The 16,752-nt window shown below is 42.8% G+C and overlaps 1 protein-coding gene across 2 annotated transcripts in view; it reads left to right on the top strand.

The window, feature by feature from the left end:
* Window positions 1-10,111: 10,111 nt before the first annotated feature.
* The window catches only part of USP9X (ubiquitin specific peptidase 9 X-linked), a 129,914-nt gene continuing 123,273 nt past the window's right edge, over window positions 10,112-16,752 (top strand). For both annotated transcript variants that reach the window (XM_019417299.2, XM_019417297.2), the window contains exon 1: window positions 10,112-10,799. The gene's annotated coding sequence lies outside the window, so the exon portion shown is untranslated. The remainder of the gene's footprint in view (window positions 10,800-16,752) is intronic.

Raw genomic sequence — 16,752 nt, 5'->3', positions numbered from 1 at the left:
GGGGGCATTCTATAGCCCTATGATTAGGTCTCAGTCTTCAGTGAGCCTGGGCCCCTGAGCTGTGCCCTTTATGAGTGCTTCTCATTTCTTTCCTTTCCCTCCAATTGAGGTGAAACACAAAGGCTAGAGGAGCCTGGGGCTGGAGTTAGAGAGACCCCCTCACCCCCTTAGGCTTACTTTCCCTTTCCCCCTACTGACAGGCAGGAGGCATATTTCTCTTGAAAATATGGTGGAGCTCCTAGAGTCGAATTATGGAGTTCCTCCCCCATAATCGGACTGGACCTTCCCCCAACTCTAACTCCCTCTCTCTCTCTTTCACACACACACACACACACACACACACACACACACACTCCTGGTGTCTTGAACTCTAGCTTGTCCACACTGAGCCTCCAGTGATTCATCATTATAGTTTAAATTTTTTTAGCCTGGTACTAGTTTCCAGCTTTAGGCTTCGGTTCTAAGGCTTCTGCTGTAGTAAACTGGTAATTATCTGTATTTGCCTGTCTCTCGATTTTGGGAGTCCACAGCTCTGTGACCTTAAATTTCTGATGGATCTAAGAAGAGCTGTTGATTTTCATCTGTCCAGCCTTTCTGGTAAGGATGCCGGTAATGACTTCCAAGCTTCTTACATGTTGGACCAGAAACTGGAAGTCAGCATTTTCTTATAACAGCAAATGATTAAAAACATGCCAAATGTGTATCATACATCAGTAAAGGACTGGTTATTTAAATTCTCATGCACACACCCAATGGAATACTATGTAATCAAAAAGGTCAGTTCTGCATGTCCTGATATGCAAAGATTTGCAAGATATTTTAAGTGACAAAATGCAAGGTACAGAAAATAAATAGCATGAATGAATGTTCTTCGCTGAATGTTCTTTGAAGGGAATAAATGTTTGTTTTAAAAAAGGATAGGGGCGCCTGGGTGGCTCAGTCGGTTAAGCGTCCAACTTCGGCTCAGGTCATGATCTCGCGGTTCGTGAGTTCGAGCCCCGCGTCGGGCTCTGGGCTGACGGCTCAGAGCCTGGAGCCTGCTTCGGATTCTCCCTCTCTCTCTGACCCTCCCCTGTTCATGCTCTGTCTCTCTCTGTCTCAAAAATAAATAAAAAAGTTAAAAAAAAATAAAAAAAATAAATAAAAAAGGATAGATACCCATATCTACTATCTTAAAAATAAGTAAAGGAAATGTAATTTCAGAAGATTAGCAGAAAATACACCAAAATTATAGCAATCACATTTTAGCATTATAGAGGTTGTTTTTATTTGTTTTTCAATTTTCCAAACTTTCTTAATTTGGTTACATTATTTCTATAGTTTTTTAGAGGAGTATTCATATGAAAAAATCTGGAAGATAATACACAAAAATAGTGGTTATTAGTTTTGGTGATGGAAGTAAGGAAAATTTCTCCCATTTGCCAGACATTTTGTAATTTTATATTACATATACAGTAATGTTTATTTGTGACACACATGCAACTTTTATTTTGTTTAAATATCTGGTGTCCAGGTTAGGCTTGGACCAGGTTGCTTATACCACTTGTTACACTAGCATTCGTAGCACACATTTAAAAGCTATTATAGGAGCTCCTGGGTGCCTCGGTGGGTTAAGCATCCGACTCCGGTTCAGGTCATGATCTCGTAGTTCGTGAGTTTGAGCCCCGGCATCAGGCTCTTTGCTGACAGCTCAGACCCTGGAGCCAGCTTTGGATTCTGTGTCTCCCTCTCTCTCCCTCACCTGCTTGCTCTCTCCCCCCTCCCCAAAATAAACATTAAGAAAAAAGCTATTATAAATCAGTATTTTGATATACAGTCCCTTATTTGTTGAAGGACTTGGTAAAGCAGAAAAGAGTGGCTGATTTGCAGACAATGTAGTTTTTCTCCAGTCTTTGAGCAAATTGAGTGAGCGATACAGCCACAAATAGCACCTTCTGCAAATGGCTACTTGAGTTTGCAAACCCAAGAGCAGAGCACTGATGTCCTCTCTATTACCTAGATCAACCCAAAAAGAAGTCCTGAAATGGGCCCAAAAATAAAAAGAAGGGAAAGAATTGATGCTATTTGACAAATCGTCATTTGCATGCTTTCTAAAAAAAATAAATTTTATCTAAAAGAAAGAGGCAAAACATGTACAGAAGAGCCAAGAAAGGATAGCTGTTTTTTAGCAGTCAAAAATGCAATACTTAGACGACAAATGTAAACGAAAGCAAAAAACCAGAAACCTCACCAAATTTGGTTGAAAGAAAGCCTCTTTGTATTTGTGAAAAATTTGAATTGCAGAGTGTATTTAGAGAAATAGCACTTTATTGCATCTTCTATGTAGAACGTGATTATATGTATTAGAATATGTACAATTGACAGTTGAACAATAGAGGTTTGAACTGTGCAGATCCACTTATACGTGGGTTATTTTTGATAAATACAGTAGAGTACCGTAAATGTATTTTCTCTTTTTTTGATTTGTTTAAAGTAACATTTTCTTTTCTCTAGCTTATGTGACTGTAAGAATCCAATATAAGATGCACACACATACTATGTGTTAATTGTTTATGTTATCAGTAAGGCTTCTGGTCAACAGTAGGCTAATGGTAGTTAAGTCTTTGGGGAGTCAAGTTTTATGTGGATTTTTGACTGCTTGTGGGGGGGGGGGGTCGGTGCCCCTAAACCTATGTTGTTCAAAGGCCAGCTGTATGTTATATATTCCTAGCAGATGAATTCTTCCCTGACTTCCTGAAAGAAGTAAATCCCAAACTTTAGTAGCTGCAGTAGTGAAACCGAGCCCTCAAGTCATTCTTACGCTTTTCTCAGATGCCTTAGAGAAGCTGTGTTAATTGCTAAGAATGATTTAGGAGTTTAGTTGTTTGTTGTTGTTGTTGTTGTTTTGAGGGAGAGACAGAGAGAGGGACTCTAACTCATGAAACTGTGAGATCATGACCCAAGCAGAAACCGAGTTGGATGCTCAACCAACTGAGCCACCCAGGTGCCCCCAGGAGTTTAGTGTTTTTTTTTTTCTAAGTTTGCTTATTTATTTTGAGAGAGACAGAGACAGCATGGGGAGGGGAGGGGTGGGGGGAGAGAGAGAGAGAGAAAGAAAGAGAGAAAGAGAATCCCAGCCAGGCTCCACACTGTAAGCGCAGAGCCAAACTCAGGGCTCAAATCCATGAAACTGAGATGATGACCTAAGCCGAAACTGAGAGTCAGATGCTTAACCGACTTAGCCACCCAGGTGCCCCCCAGGAGTTTAGTATTTTAACAGATTTTTCTAAAATTTCAAAAGAACTGTACTGAGAGACAAGATTGTAAATGATTCTTACAATTTTGTTTATACTATTGATTTGATTAATGCCTTTTAAAAAAAATCTAATGAATGATAGGGCAAGCATAGAATTCTAGACTGTTTCTGTCTGAATACCATGTTCTAATTTAGTAGGTTCCAAATTAATTATGTTGAAGTATATGAAGTAGTAGCAAATGAGGATATTTATGAGCTTGCGGTATTGTGATTTATAAGAAATACATATTTGGTCATTCAGATGACCAAAATATATTTCTCATATCTTTGGTCTTTCTCCAAGGTTCCTGGCTCCTAGCTCCCAAAATCCTTGGAATTTCCTGAGCAGAAAGAGCAGTGGGAACATCTTTTGTCCTAATATTTGGCCTTTTGTCCTCAGTTCCTGAAACTTTATGGCTTCAGAGCCATAAAGGTGAAATGGGTGTCTTGTTATTCATAACAAGCGCCTCTCCACCACAACTGGGTTCATGTTAATGAGGTGACTTCTGGAAAGCACCTAAAGATGGGGGTTCCAATCTTCAGGGAACAGAGAGGGACTGGAGATTGAATAGATCACCGATGGTCAATAAGTTAATCAACCTTGTCTGTGTAATAAAGCCTCCATAAAAACCCGAAAGTGAGAGGGTTCAGAGAGCTTCCAGGCTGGTGAATGAATGGAGATATGGGAGGATGGCACGCTTGGATAGGGCATGGACTCTCCATGCCTCTTACCCACCTGTCCTGCCCCTATGCATCTTTTCTATCTGGCTGTTCTTGAGTTACGTCCTTTTATATAGTAAGTCAGTAATCTAGTAAGTAAAATGTTTCTCCAAGTTCTGTGAATTGCTCTTGCCAATTAATGGAACCTAACGAGGGTGTCAACGGGAACCTTTGATTTATAGGCCATGTGGACGGAAGCGTAGGTGACATCCTGGATTTGCATTTGACATCTGAAGTGGGGTGAGGTGGGCAGTCTTGTAGTGTTGAAATTAGTGATCAGAACCTTGCAGCTTAATATAGTGTTTACTTTATAATGACATAAGCAATGATATTTCCAAATTAGAGTGGACTTTGAGGGAACTCTACCAAAAGGAAGAGTTGGTTGAAAATTTGCCTTTTTTTTTTTTTTTTAAACAAAATTTCCAGGCTGGCCACGAGGAAATAGAGAGGGTGTACTAAGGCAGAAAGCAAAATGGAGCTGAAGTTTCACCAGGCTGCAACCACGTAGAGAGAATGTAGTAAGAATTTGGGTTGGTGTTTGAATGACCAAATGGGTGGTCTGGGTGACTGCAGTGCAATTTTGATTGTAAAAATGGTTGAGAAAACCAGGTTGACTTTGCAGGTTCACTTTTTTTTTTAAAGTTTATTTATTCGGGGCGGGGAGGGTGGGGGGAGAGTGCATGCTGACAAGCAGGGGAGGGGCAGAGAGAGGGAGAGAATCACTGGCATCATGGAGCCGGATGTAAGGCTGAAACTCATGAACCATGAAATCATGACCTGAGCTGTAACCAGGAGTCGGTCGCTTAACCGACTGAGCCACCCAGGTGCCCCACTTTTATTTATTTATTTATTTATTTATTTATTTATTTATTTATTTATTTATTTATTTATTTTTTCAACGTTTTTTTTTTTTTTTTAATTTATTTTTGGGACAGAGAGAGACAGAGCATGAACGGGGAAGGGGCAGAGAGAGAGGGAGACACAGAATCGGAAACAGGCTCCAGGCTCCGAGCCATCAGCCCAGAGCCTGACGCGGGGCTCGAACTCACGGACCGCGAGATCGTGACCTGGCTGAAGTCTGACGCTTAACCGACTGCGCCACCCAGGCGCCCCCCACTTTTATTTTTTTTTAATGTTTATTTATTTCGGGGCGCCTAGGTGGCTCAGTCGGTTGGGCGTCCGACTTCGACTCCCTTATCTATAGAATTTTGGAATTTGTAGCCCTGAAAGTATTAAATAGTATCAAGCACTTACCTAGGAAGTTCTGTTCTTTTTTTTTTTTTTCTTTTTAATTGAAGTGTTGTTGACACATGTTATATTAGTTTCAGGTGTATAACATGGTGTTCCACAACTCTACATTTTGCTATGCTCATCACAAATGTAGATACAATCTATCAGTGTACAACACTGTTACTGTACCTTGACTATATTCCCTGTGCTGTACCTTTCATCCCTGTAATTTTTTCATTCCATAACTGGAAGCCAGTTCCTTTCACTCCCCTGCCCCCCTTTTTGCCTACCCTCAGCCCCCTCTCCTGTGGCAATCACCAGTTTGTTCTCCACATTTATGGGTCTGTTTCTGTTTTGTTTTGGATTTTAGATTCCACGTATAAGTGAAATCCTATGATATTTGTCTTTGTCTGACTTATTTCACGTTGTGTCTGTTCCTGAAGATAAGTGTCCTAGTAAACAATGAGTATACTTATTAAGCATTTCTGGTTGGACAAATAAGAGTGCAATGGGAAATTTTATGAGGAAATGTAATATAATAAGGCTTTGCCCTACCAAGACAGAACCAGGAAGTAAAAAATTACAGTTTTAAAGGTAAAGGGCAGGTGTTAGAAAAGAGAAACAAGGGGCGCCTGGGTAACTCAGTTGGTCGAACCCTGCTTCTGGGTTTCGGTTCAGGTTATGATCTTCAGGTCATGATCCCAGGGTTGTGGGATTGAGCCCCGGGTCGGGCTCTGCGTTGAGCATGGAGCCTGCTTGGGATCTTCTCTCTCTCTCTCTCTCTCTCTCTCTCTCTCTCTCTCTCTTTCTCTCTCTTTCTCTCTCTCCCCTTCTCCCCACCCCCCCCCCCCCGGCCCCATCCCCTGCTCATGCTCTCTCTCTAAAATAAAATTTAAAAAAAATATTAAAAACAAAACAAAGGAAATAAGAAAGAATGCCTGGACTATATGGACATTAAGGAGCTTGCACTTTGGCATTGAACCTATTCTTTTAACTTGGAATTGTTCATTGCCTATCCCATTAACTGAGTGGATGTCAGAGGTGTCAAAAGTGGGCAGTCCTGCATGCCACACACCTCCTGGGAGCCAAGGTGCACATGGTAGCTTCACAGAGCATAGGAAAGAGTGAGTTGCTGGTGAGTTGATAGACTTGATAGACTAAGTCCCCCTAGAACAGCTGGTGGGAGTGTAATTTATAGGCTAAACCACATGAAATTGAATTTTTTCCCACTTTTGAAAGATTGTGGTAAAATATATATATATAACATAAAATAAATCATTTTAACCATTTAAAAAAAATTTTGTTAATGTTTATTTTTGAAAGAGAGCACAGGAGGGGCAGAGAGAGGGAGACAGAAAGCCTGAAGCAGGCTCCACACTGACAGCAAAGAGCCTGATGTGGGGCTCGAACTCACGAACTACAAGATCATGACCTCAGCCAATGTCTTAAGCGACTGAGCCATCCAGGCACCCCCATTTTAACCGTTTTTAAGTGTACCTTTTATTGGCTTTGAGTAGATTCACAACATTGTACAGCCATCAACAGCTTTCACTTCCAGACTTTTTCATCATCCCAAACAGAAACACACCTTACCCATTAAACAGTTCCCCTTCCCTCTTCCTCCAGCCCCTGGTAACCTCTGTTCTGCTTGCAGTCTATGAATTTTTCTGTTATAGGTGCCTTATTAAGTGGAATCCTACAATATGTGACCTTTTGTGTCTGGCTGCTTTCACTTAGCATGTTTTCAAGGTCCATTCATGTTATAGCATGTATTGGAATTTCATTCCTTTTAAAGTCTGAATAGTATTTCATTGTATATACCACAGCTTATTTTTTTCACTCATCTATTGGTGGACGTTTGGATTGTTTCTCCATTTTGGCTATTGTGAACAGTGCAGCCATGAACAAGGATGAAAATGTGTCTGAGTCCCTGCTTTCAGTTCTTGTGGGTATATGCTTAGGAGTGGAATTGCTGGTTCATATGGTGATTTTATGTTTAGGTTTTGGGGAACAGCCAAACACTGTTCTCTACAGCAGCTGCCCCATTTTTCATTCCCACCAGCAGTGCACAAGTGTTCCGATTTCTTCACATCCTTGCCAACACTTTTTATTTTCCACTTTTTTTTTATTAAAGCCATCCCAGTGGGTTTGAAGTGGTATCTCATTGTGGTTTTGATTTGCATTTCCCTCTAGACTAGTGATGTTGAACATCTTTTCATGGCTTATTGCAAAGACGTCTGCTGGGATTTTGATAGGGATTGGGTTGGCTCTGAAGATCAACTTGGGGGTATTGCTATCTTAACAAAATTAAGTGTTCTAACCCTTGAACGTGGGCTGTTTTTCCATTTATTTTGGTCATCTTTAATTTCTTTTAATGATTTGTAGTTTTCATTGTACAAGTCTTGCACTTTGTTAAATTCATTCATTAGTATTTTACTCTTTTTGATGTAATGATGTAATGGAATTTTTTCTTAATTTTATTTTTTATTATTTAAAAATATTTTAATGTATATTTTTGAGAGAGAGAGACCCAGTGTGAGTTGGGGAGGGGCAGAGAGAGAGGGAGACACAGAATCCGAAGCAGGCTCCAGGTTCTGAGCTGTCAGCACAGATCCCCACGCGGGGCTTGAACCCACGAACTGTGAGATCACGACCTGAGCTGAAAACAGACGCTTAACTGTCTGAGCCACCCAGGAGCCCCTTAATTTCGTTTTTAGATTATTGCTAGTATATAAAAATACAATTGGCTTTTTATTGATCTTATATCCTGCAACTTTGCTAAACTCATTTATTAGCTCTAACAGTTTTTTCTAGTGGATTTCCCAGGAGTTTCTATATATAAGATCATGTCATCTGCAAATAGAGGATAGAGATGGTTTAATTGCTCCTTTCTTACCTAGGTGTCTTCTAGTTCTTTTTCTTGCTGTGGTTTCAAACCACAAGTACAATGTTGAATAGAATTGGTGAAAGTGGATATTTTTTTAAAGGTGCAGTTTTGATAGGGTTAAAAGCACTTTCAAATCCTGACTGGTGATCCTGGGCAAATTGCTTATCCTTTCTGTTTCTTTATCTAAAGTTAGTGATAGCAGTATATGTTTGGACTACCTCAGAGAGTTATAAGGATTAAGTAAAATCGTGTATGTAGCAAACCTACAGTGTAAAATGTGCTATGAATTATTAGGGCTATGAATTATTTTTTGGACACCTCATTAGATAATTTTTGTGGTGAAAACATAGTCTAGTAGTGTATAGAGAAAGGATTTTAAAATTTAAGACCCTAGTAGTGTGCTGTCATCCCAAATTAGTTTGATTCCATTTTAACAACTCTATTACAAATTGACATAATTATAGCATAACTAAATCTGTTTCATACAAAATATAATGATCTTGTTTTGGTACAATTTTGCATTTAGTGCCCAGAAGCATTTTTAAGTCAAAAGGAAATCTGTGGTAGATTAGGAACCACATTTCTTTTCTCTTCATTTGGGCATCCAAGGTGGACTGTATAGAATTGTTGCAAGCATCCCATTTATTTGAGATTAGCCTGATAACCTTCGCTTTGGAATATAAACATGTAGAAAGTCGTCCATGACCTACATAGTGGGTCATGGGTTCTTAAACCCCTTCCGGGTTTTAACTCTGAATTGTGGTGATGATTGGGCAAAAGAGAATAATCTTGCTACATTTAGTACTGCTTAGTCGCTATGCCTTCCGTGGCACTTAATCATTTTTTCTTTGCTGTTCTAAGGGCTCTTAGGCTAAAGGGTGGTCGGTCATAGGCTGTGAGGGAGCCCAAGTGATTTCAGCTACTGATGCTGCAGGATCATGTGAACGAGTTTCTCAGAGCACCTGTTTCATAGAGTGGGGAGAAGGCCCTCCTCCTCTTATTCTCCCCACCCCCCCACCCCGCAGGAGATAGCCACACCTTCCCACTATCGGGGCGGAGCAGGTGGCCAGGCCTTGGAGACCTTGCACCGCTGCCACCCCCAAGGAACCCGCCCAGTGGGTCTGGCTGGCTCGCGAGCCAAGTGACGCGGGTCAGCTGCGCCCCCCGGGACCCCCACGCATCGCGGGTGCGACCGCCCAGCGCGTGGTCTCAAGATCTAGTCTTTCCGCTACCCCTCCCCCCACAATCCCGGAAAAAGGGGGAGGCTGGTGACGTCATCATCCGGGCACTCGCCGGCGGGGCCACGGTTCACAATGGAACAAAAACAAGCGGCCCGAGTCAAACTCAGAGGGACGCAGATGCGGCTTGCGCGATTAACCCTGTCCTGACCACACACTCTGCCAGTCCTGGTCTCCCAGCTCCTTCTCCGGCGTGGTGCGCCAGATCCTTCCGGGCTTCCCTTCCCCCGGTTTTTCCCCGTCCTCGTGTCACCTCTGCCCTCACAACGGTCTCGACTTGAGGGGTTTGGAACATAGTTCCTGGTCATAGTGGGACCCTAGAGGGGCCGGCCGGAAGCAACGGTTGTGCGTGAACTGTCTTTACCGCATTGTGTTCCCCTCCCCCACTTTAGCTCTCCCGGTTCCAAGCGTCTCTCGCCTGGCCCGGCTTCCCCCGTGGCACGCGCAACTCTCCCTGGCTCAACGGCCCGGAGTGGAGGAGAAGGGAGCAGAAGGAGCAGCTGAGCAAGGGGGGGGTGGGGTGGGGGGGTGGGGTAGGTAGGAGATGGAGGAGGAGGGCCAAGGGGCGGGTCCTGTGAGGGGCGGGACTTGACGGGGGCGGGGAACCTCACGGTTTTGGGCGGTGCTGGGGCTAGTGGGAGTCTGCGCCGCCGCGCTGCTGCCTCCACCGCCACCAGTGCTGCTGCCGCCGCCGCCACAACCGCCGCCACTGGCCGAGCGGTTTTTTTCTTTTTTTCTTTTTTTTTCTTTTTTTTCTTTTTTTTTTTTTTTTTTTTTTTGGTTTGCCGGATCCGCCATATTGGCGAGGACGGGCGTCCGCGGCTGCGGAAGCTAGTCTCCGCCGCCGCCGGAGCCGCAACCTTACAGCACCCGGCCCGTCCGGGCCTCTGCCGTGCAGAGCCCCTCCCCGCGTTGCTCAGCTCACAGGCCTCGCGGGAGCCCGCCGCTGCCGCCTCTCTCCCGGGAGGCGGCCGCCTTAGCCCCCGGTGCTCCGGTCGGCGCCGGGAGCGAAGAGCAAGCCGCAGCAAAGCGACCAGGCCCGGAGCGGGGACAGAGGCGGCGACCAGGGAAAGGTGAAGCCGCCACTGCAGGAGGAGGAGCAGCAGGAGGTGACGCAGGAGAAACGCACCGCCCGGAGCCCCGTCTGAGCCGAGCGAGAGCCCCGGCCCGAGGGAAGAAGGGGGAAGAGGGCCGCCAACGCCGCTGGTGGAGGAGGAGGAGGAGGCGGCGGCCGAGGCCACCGCTACCGCTGCTGCAGGGCGGGCGCGGCGAGCAGCGAATTCCGGCGCCCCCTGTGCAGCTCCCTGGTGTTAACGGACACTTTGTCGCCCGTCACCGTCGGGCCTGGGATGCACCCGGGGTCGGCCTTGTCCTAGGACTGAGTGAATCTCGCAGTTGCCTGCTGCCTCCGCCTGCCCTGGTTCTGAAGACAAGACGCCTGTGTCGTGCGGTTAGTAGCCTGCCGCGCTGGGACAACGCGCTTTTCCGGGGCCAACAGCTGGATCCGAGTGAGGGGAGGAGGGCTAGGGGGGTGTGCGAGCCCACGGTACCACCTCTCCCCCCCCCCCGGGTGGCCGCCGTCGGGTCCGGGGGGCTTACCCGCTCCCCCTCCTCCGCCCGGGGCTGGGCGACGGCGCGTTGCGCGGGTGGGGGCGCAGGGCCCGGCTCCGTGCCGAGCCGGTGTCCCGGGAGCGTGTCTGTGTGTTTTGGACTGTGAGGGAAAATGGCTGACGGCTTCGTCCCTCCCCCTCCTCCCCCTTCCAGTCCTGTCTGGGGCCGAGTGGGAGGATGGAGTCTCCGGGCCCGGCGTGCGTCCCCCGCATCGGCGCCCGGGGGGTTGGGTCGGCGGCGGGGGGCTAGTCGCCCCCCCGTCCCCGGGCTTGCAGCTTGGTCGGCTCGCGGCCGCTCTCCTCCCCAGTCTCGTTCCACTTGACACCAAACGCCATTACTGAGGTGGAGTGATTTGGAGCGGCAGAGCTAGGCCTCGGCTACGCCTGGCTATCAGGCCCGACGACTTGTCCGCCGCCCCCCCACCCTCCCGCGATAACCGGCAGCTTCTCCTAGGCCCTGTGGCCTGGGAGCCTGAGCCGGGTTATCGGCCTCCTACACCTCCTTCCCCCCCTTCGTTCGCTGAGGGCCGAAGCCGCGAAACATGTTTTGGATGCAAAAATCGCTTCCAAGCCAGCTTGGACCCATCACTTTTCTATTTTTAACCGTTTCTGCAAAAATACTAGCATGTGCGAGCTTGTTAATAATGAAACCTTCAGATTCTCGTGGTGTGAGGCTTTGGGTTTGATACATTGTTTATTTTTCATTCATTGTGAAATACTAAGAGGTACGGAGCAGGTGTATACACTGTTTTGTAATCTTTGTAGGGACTTCTGTGGCGACTGGAACTTACACGGGAATTTTTTTAGGATTTCCAATAGAACCTTCTTAAACTGAGAGTATTTTTTGAAAGTTCCCTAGTTACAACGTTAATTGGATTTTCCAGCGGGCAGTTTACAGGTGTGAGTAATTTATTCGGACTGTCTTTGAATTTAACTGAGCGGGTTGTAGCTGTAAATATTCGTGCCTTATTTTGGGCGGAGGGAAATATTTCTAACAGTCTTTCACCGGGAATCCCCTGAGCCTCCAAAGTCCACATAACGATTGTATACCTTCATTTCTGACGAAGAATCTGGGGTGTATTTATTGATTAGGAAACTTTCAGCAGGTACTTAACCCCCTCTTGCTGCTCATGATCTACTCTTAGCGATTTATATGGTAAGGACTCGTTAACCACGACTAGCTTGGCTTTCTTAATCCCTACACTTGAATTTAAAAATAGAGACCGCAAACTCTGCTTTAGATCTCTCTGGTCTACTGATTCAGTGGGCTGCCATTTTGGTTTCAGCAAATGCCTTCCAAGTTCTTAAAGATTAAGCGTTATTGTTTAGAGTGTCTGCATAGAGTGAAAATCAGAAGTATTTGGAATTGGTGCACCAAAGGTGGACTCAAAATGTTTATTACGTTTTGTTTTCTCTATTTTGAAAATAAGGTATTTGGAGTATACGAATTTTTCCCCCTACCGTTTTTCCTATATATGTTTTTTTGCAAGGACATTTAACTTGTATTTTTTAACGTGTTATCTTAATGTGCTCACGCCATTTCTTCCTTTTGTTTGCTGACCTTGGTAGTTTCTGAGACGGAAAATTTCTGGAGGTATTTAATAACAGCAAGAACAGTACATGTGAGAATCGAAATTCTTCAGAAAGTTACTTTACGGGCAGATTTTACTTTTCACCAAATTATTGTAATCTCTTTTTGGTGTTCCATGGTTCTCTTGTTAAATCAATGGAATGCTGAAGTAGGATTTACTTTGGATCTTTTTTTCTTCCAGGATCTTGAAATAAATTTTCTGGCCTCAAGAAGATGAGGGATTTCGTGGCTGTCTCTTCAAAGATAATTTTTTTTTTTTGACGTGGTATTAATAACGTTCCTTACAGTTTTTGAAAATGTTCGTCGTGAATCTGCTAGTCAAGTTCTTGATTAGACACATACGTTCAGCTTATTTATTTGATAAATTCACCTTTAGTGAAGTTTTTATATTTTAGTTTTAGAATTTTAATATTGAAACTAATCTTTGTTTAAATTAGGTTAAAGAAAATCGTTTGAAATATATGGAGGGAGGTGTTAAAGGATCAGTCCTCTTGTAAGTCTTCTGGGCAGTTAGGGGAGGGATCTTATTCTGTGGTTCTTGAGCTAGTTGGGTTGTTTTTTGTTTTCTTTTTTGAATTCTGAAATAACGTGATAGTTTCATGATAGTCTGCGTTATATTTCGCTTCTTGCTAGTATGTTTTCTGAATCTTGGAGTTTTTTTTCTAAAAATTGGAAAAAAGGATTTTCGCTTTTTCTTTTGTTATTGTAGCTGTGCTGTCCTATTTGTTACTAAGTTCTTGTCTTATAGGGTCTAACATTAGTGTCTGGGAAAGGGTTGATACGTTGCCCTCCGCCCTGACTGCACGTTGGAATCGCTTAGGGAAAAAAAATACTGATGCCTGGGTTTCACTCCCTAAGACCGATTAGGTCTGATACGGGTCCTGGGCAAAGGCTTACTTTAAAACCACTGTGGGTGATTTTCATGAGGTCAGGGTTGAACATCACCGTTAATGCTGTTAATAGGTTCTCATTGAACTTTCAAGCAGATAAATAAAATGAATTATTTTGTCAAATGCTTTCAGTTATCAGCATAATTGTAATTTTTTGAGCATTAATAACCGGCCAGGACTATGTTAAACATTTGCCATTTATTACCTTATGTAGGTAGTGTTGTTTGTATCATATAGATGAGGGACTGAGCTCTGTAAACCAGTGACGCTTCAACTACTGTGCCACATTAGTGAAATGACTCTGATCACTGTTAAAACAACAAAAAAAAATCAAACTTTGGTTTGTTTCCTGAACCAGGTAGCTTTAGATGAAAATTTTAATAAAAATATGGCAATTAGCTGCAATTTGGGAAATAACTTGGTTAGCCAGGGAGGTGCTAAAAGCTCTGCAGCAAGTAGGTTCTTCCTCTTCCGTGTGTCTCCCAACATATTCTGGTTGATAGTTTAGTTGGTGGGTGTGTTTATGACTAAAATAATGTTACGTACTGTAACATTCCTAAAAGGTGCAAAATCCAGGCATTTGTCTCCCAGTAATTTATTTAAATCATCTCATAAATGAACACTTAGTATCATGTGAACTTCTATTATCTCAATTGGAAAATTCTCAGTTTTATTTAGCTTAGTTTAAAATCAGTGTAATTTTTACAAAAAGTTTTCAAAAGTAAGGGTTTCATCTTGCATTTTTGTAGTATTGGTCAATAATGTTATGGAATAAATGTACCAATAAACACCTTCATTTGGTGTTTATTTCTTGTAATTCTCTTGGTCCATTGTGTTAAATTCTATATTGAGGCTGCAAGAAGAGCCCGCTAATGTGGAATCTATGAGCTTTCTTATTGTGTGTGGCACGAGATCTGTGAAAGACCTTTCTGTTAATGATCATGTAGTCCTCTATTTTCTATGCTACAAAGTGTCACAAGGAAAAAAGACTTTGTGGAACTTCTGATATTCATATTGGAGTTTGAATTCATTCAGTTGTTACTGTAGAATATAATGACCACTGTTAATGTACTTCTAAGGAATAAGGTGTGAAAAAGTATACTGTTAGATATCTTCCCTAAATTTATTCTTCAAATGTGCCTGTTTTAGTCTTGTGGGCTCCAGTACACACACACATACAGACACACAGACACACACACACACACTGTATGTGTATTTGGCAACAGATGGGTTTTTGATTCTATTTCCAGTCACTAACAATGATTTTCTACCTCAGCTGTGTATCAGAATTACATGTAGAGCTTTTTCAAAATGTATTTTCCTAGATCTTACACTTTGGAAATTGTAGTTGAGTAAGTTTGGGGTGGAAACTAGGCATTAAAAAAAACTCAAAAGAGAATTCTAATATGCAGTTAAGGGCTTCTTTGCACTTCATTTCAGGGAAAAGGGAGATTTGAGACTGAGTTCTGTGACCTATCACTAAGCAGTAATGTTCTTGCTGAAGCTTAATTTTGCCCGTCACACTGCCCAAAATTCCAGGCACAAAGTAGCAAAAAGTTCAGACACTAGATTAATAGTTTGGAGAGACCAGGGTTCCAGAGTTTTATATATATACGTACATACACACGGAAGACAATTCGTAACGTCTTACTGAACATCTTCTTGGAGTTACGGTCCCAGATCTAGTACTAACATTATTAACATCTGTTCTAAGGTGTTAGTTTGCTTATTATCCATTCGACAAATATTTATTGGGCATCTACTATGTGCTAGGCACTTTTCTAGAGATTGCGATTTTCTAGTAGCTTATATTGTATGAAGTGAGGGGCATGGGACTAGCTGATCTGTGAAGTTCTTGCAAGCTCTAATTTTGTCATTTATTGTGCCTCCTACATGGAGACTGAATTTTGTTACAAGAAATATACCTAGTTATGGTATAAGCCAACGGAATTTTATTTTACGTTTCAGTTTCTTTTAGTTAAATAGAATTTCATTCTGAACTCTGGTCTTCTCCGGTGAGCACGAATGTCAAGTACAGTAGAAATGGATTAGAATTGTTGCATATTGGGTTTAGGAGTAGCTGTACTTGACCAACGCTTTTACTTTTTGGCCAGGAATTACATACTCTGGTGTCAGCCATTCCTCTTGCCATTCCTTTTCTGTATTGATGCTCTGTCAGTTACCTCTACACCGTTGGTGTGCTTTTCTTTTTGTTTTACTTATTCAGATGCTTTGCTTGATTTTTGTCCTCCAAATTCTTTTAGGTTAGTGGCTTTCATTTGATATCAGACTCCAGACCCTAAGTCACTGATATATCTCTAGCACCTAGAAAGTGCCTGGCACATAGATGTATAATTATTTGTTGTATGAACAGTTAACCATATTATATTCTGGTATGATTTCTTTCTTTTTTTCTTTCTTTCTTTTTTTTTTTTTTTAATTCTCTTTATTGCTTGGAGTCCCTTACTTTGACCTGATAATTGTTTCATGATGAGCAGTCCTGGAAGGAGTCTTAGATCTACTCAGACTCCTTGTTTTTCAAATGAAGAACATGGCTCAAAAAGCTGCTGAAGTAACTTGACTAAGATAGTGTGTGTAGACTGCCTCCTGCATGAAGCTATTTCCGTATCTAACAAGACACAGTAATTATTCTTGGGTTTCCATTACCTTTGTAGTCACTGTCCTAAAATCCACACTTAAATTCTCTCTGGTAGTGGATAATAAATAAGGTCAGTAATTCTGTCCTTTACCTTTTTGTATTACGGAGCATGTAGAATAATCTTGTTTATGATAATTGCCCAAATGGCAAAATCTGGAGGAATATATTTGACTCCCATTATCTGAAACTACATACAAAATTGATGGGTCGTCATGTTATGGCTCCTTTCCGTTTATCCTTCTGTAAGTGATCAATTATAAAAGTTTTGAACACTTAAGACCCAAATTGATTGGGCAACCATTATCAGAGGAATTGTTTTCCTTGGGATGATTTTGAGCTGGTAGTCTTGGATCCCATCCTTGGTTATAGAGCCTATGAAGTGGGAAGAGAAGAAAATTTAGGAAGAAAAAAAAGGAGTGGGAGAAGACTCCCTTTCCTACCCTATTCATACCCATTTCCTCCGTACTGACTTTGGTGTTTATTCAGAGTTTAGGTTGTTGGTTACATTTCTCATCCGGTCTTTTCTCTCAGCTGGTTACTTCTAAGAATTTCTAAGTATGTCTACTCAATTAACTTGGACACCAGAAAGCATGAGAATTATTACATGGTATTAGACCCCTTTGTATCCTAATAGAGTGTTTCATCTCTGATCA

The sequence above is a fragment of the Panthera pardus genome, unplaced genomic scaffold, assembly GCF_024362965.1.
Source record: "Panthera pardus isolate Hobbes unplaced genomic scaffold, ASM2436296v1 HiC_scaffold_27, whole genome shotgun sequence".
Classification (NCBI taxonomy): domain Eukaryota; kingdom Metazoa; phylum Chordata; class Mammalia; order Carnivora; family Felidae; genus Panthera; species Panthera pardus.
This window is presented reverse-complemented; position numbering and strand designations above follow the sequence as displayed.